The sequence below is a fragment of the Nerophis ophidion genome, linkage group LG24, assembly GCF_033978795.1.
Source record: "Nerophis ophidion isolate RoL-2023_Sa linkage group LG24, RoL_Noph_v1.0, whole genome shotgun sequence".
NCBI lineage: Eukaryota > Metazoa > Chordata > Actinopteri > Syngnathiformes > Syngnathidae > Nerophis > Nerophis ophidion.
The window spans coordinates 4,381,506-4,385,584 of NC_084634.1; the positions used below are offsets into that span (position 1 = coordinate 4,381,506).

At 34.4% G+C, this 4,079-nt stretch overlaps 1 pseudogene; it reads right to left on the bottom strand.

The window, feature by feature from the left end:
- Positions 1-2,789: 2,789 nt before the first annotated feature.
- LOC133542391 (papilin-like) overlaps positions 2,790-4,079 on the bottom strand; it is a 17,598-nt pseudogene continuing 16,308 nt past the window's right edge.

Sequence of the window (4,079 nt, forward strand, 5' to 3'; positions counted from 1 at the left end):
TTTTAAACTGATTCGGTTTTCCCGCAATTCCAGGAATTCTGTAAAACTATTCCTCAATTCAAGGCGTTACTACTTCGATATTTTTTGACCATTTTTGAAAAATTTCAACACCAACTCATTCCAACTCTATTGCTTGTATTTTCAGACCCAGCAGGCTGTGTTCCGGAAGATTCTGTATGCCAACCAACACTACCATCTTCAGGAAGTGTGAGTACCTCCTTCTTTGCCAACTCCGATACTGACATTTTTTTACATTCCCGTATGTATACTGTTTATATATATATATATATATATATATATATATATATATATATATATATAAATTATTTATTTGAATAAATTGAAAATTAAATAAACTATTTATTTATTTATATTTGTATGTATGTATATATATGTACATATGTATGTGTATATATATATGTAAGTATATGTGGATATATATGTATATATATATATGTGTGTGTGTTTATATGTACATATATATATAAACATGTGTATATATATATAAATATATATGTGTATATATAGTGAAGTGAATTATATTTATATAGCGCTTATTCTCTAGTGACTCAAAGCGCTTTACATAGTGAAACCCAATATCTAAGTGACATATAAACCAGGTGGGTAAAGTGTCTTGCCCAAGGACACAACGGCAGTGACTAGGATGGCGGGAGCGGGAATCGAACCTGCAACCCTCAAGTTGCTGGCACGGCCGCTCTACCAACCAAACTATGCCTATATGTATATATATATATATATATATATATATATATATATATATATATATATATATATATATTCGTGTTTATATATGTATATATACATGTTTATATAGGTATCTATACATGTTTTTTACACGTGTATATACATGTGTGTATATACATATATATGCATATATACATGTATATATACATGTGTATGTACATACTTACACATGTATAGGGGCGTAGTGGGTAGAGCGGCCGTGCCAGAAACCTGAGGGTTGCAGGTTCGCTTCCCACCTATTAACATCCAAATCGCTGCCGTTGTGTCCTTTGCCCCCGGTGCCGCTCACACTGGTGAATGAATGATGAATATTCATTCATCATCTGTAGATTGGTGGTGGTCGGAGGGGCCGTAGGTGCAAACTGGCAGCCAGGCTTCCGTCAGTCTACCCCAGGGCACCTGTGGCTACAGATGTAGCTTACCACCACCAGGTGTGAATAAATGATGGGTACCCACTTCTCTGTCAGCGCTTTGAGTATATAACAATAGAAAAGCGCTATATAAATCTAATCCATTATTATTATTATTATATACACATGTGTATATATGTGTATATACGTGTGTGTGTGTATATATGTATATATATATGTGTATATATATAGTAGTATATATATACTTGTTTATATACCTGTATATATATGTATATTGACGTGTATATGTATGTATATACACGTGTTTATATATGTATATATACGTGTTTACATATTTATATATACGTGTCTATATATGTACATACACACGTGTTTTTATATGTATATATATAAATGTATATATACATATGTTTGTATGTATATATACATGTGTATGTATGTATATAAACGTGTTAAAATATGAATATATACGTGTTTATATATGTATATATACATGTTCATATGTGTATATATCTGTGTTTATATAGGTATATATACATGTTTATATCTATATATATATAGATAAATATATAAATACATATATGTATATATACATGTATATATATGTGTATATATACATGTATATATACATGTGTATGTATGTATATACACCTGTGTGTATGTGTATAAATATGTGTATATATATGTGTTCATATATATGTGTATATATGTATGTATTTATTTGTGTATATATGTAGATACTTTTTATATAAATGTTTATATACATCTTTATATACATATATATGAGTATATATGTTTACATATACCTGTATATGTATGAATATATACGTGTTAATATGTGTATATATACGTGTTTATATAGGTATATATTCATGTTTATATATATGTATTTATACATGTGTGTATATAAATGTATATATACATGTTTATGTATGTACATACACATGTGTATGCATGTATATACATGTGTATATATATGTATATATGTGTGTATGTATAAATGTGCATATATTTATGTATACATATGTATATACTGGTATATATGTATATATACGTGTATATATGTATATGTAAATATACATTAATACACATGTATGTATACATATATACACGTGTACATACATACATACACATGTGGATATACATAGATATACATACACATCTATATATGTGTATGTATACATGTATATATACATATGTATGTATATACACGTGTATATACACATGTATATATGTATAGACACATATATATATAGACACGTGCATATACATACATATATACACATGTGTATATATGTATGTCCACATGTATTGACACGTGTAAATATGTACATATATACATTAATACACTTGTATATATACATACATACACATACATGTATGTGTATGTATACATGTATATATACTTATGTATGTGTATGTATACATGTATATATACTTATGTATGTATGTACACGTGTATATATATGTGTATGTATATACACATGTGTGTATATACATACACATATATATAAACATGTGTCTATGTATAGACATATATATATATATATATATATATATACATGTGTGTGTATGTATGTAGTCACCCCAGCATGAATTGTTACAAGATGTGACCTCCATGTGGTGAGAAGTGGAATGACAAGTGAAAGAAGGTTGTTGTTGTTTTTTTAGCAAAATACATTTTTATTGATTGTTTTGTTGTTTTATTGCAGAAAAACAAAGATGATGAAATGAGAACAGAAGTGAGAAGTAACGTCTGTGTGGAAGTCCAGTGTCACTGAAAGCAGCACCAGGTGTGTTACGGTAGTCATGGCAACACATCTCTCACTTGACCAGGTGCTCTGCCTCCATGCCGGGTGTCACTGGTGGTGAGTGTACCTGTCTTACTACCCCTGGTGGTGAGTGTACCTGTCTTACTACCCCTGGTGGTGAGTGTACCTGTCTTACTACCCCTGGTGGTGAGTGTACCTGTCTTACTACCCCTGGTGGTGAGTGTACCTGTCTTACTACCCCTGGTGGTGAGTGTACCTGTCTTACTACCCCTGGTGGTGAGTGTACCTGTCTTACTACCCCTGGTGGTGAGTGTACCTGTCTTACTACCCCTGGTGGTGAATGTACCTGTCTTACTACCCCTGGTGGTGAGTGTACCTGTCTTACTACCCCTGGTGGTGAGTGTACCTGTCTTACTACCCCTGGTGGTGAGTGTACCTGTCTTACTACCCCTGGTGGTGAGTGTACCTGTCTTACTACCCCTGGTGGTGAGTGTACCTGTCTTACTACCCCTGGTGGTGAATGTACCTGTCTTACTACCCCTGGTGGTGAATGTACCTGTCTTACTACCCCTGGTGGTGAGTGTACCTGTCTTACTAACCCTGGTGGTGAGTGTACCTGTCTTACTACCCCTGGTGGTGAGTGTACCTGTCTTACTACCCCTGGTGGTGAGTGTACCTGTCTTACTACCCCTGTGTCTGGCGGGCACAGCTGGCACAGCAGAAGCTGGCATAGTATTGGTTGGAGCAGAGGCGGCTGTAGACCACCAGCTGGCAGTTGGCCAGATCAGGCTGGTCCACACACGCAGACGCCACCTGCACCTCCACACCTGCAACAAAGGAGTAAAACACTACATCAGTCACCAGGTACCCATACTCTCATCTCATGCAAATATTACTAACATGTTTACTTGGGAAATGTACTTCTTCTTTTCTAACAGACTGGCTGACATGGAGTGAATAGTCCACCTTGCAACCCAGACTCTTATTTAGTGTGTCGGAGGACGTGATTGAAGAGAAGCTTGTTGTAAGTACGACTTGTCACGTTTCTCTATTGACACGAGGGTGAAAAGACAAAGAGGTACAAACATACTTCGTACATATTTATCTACAATGTAACTTACTGTAATGTCCCAAAATGTCCAGCAGATGGAGCCCCCTGTCTGTATATAAG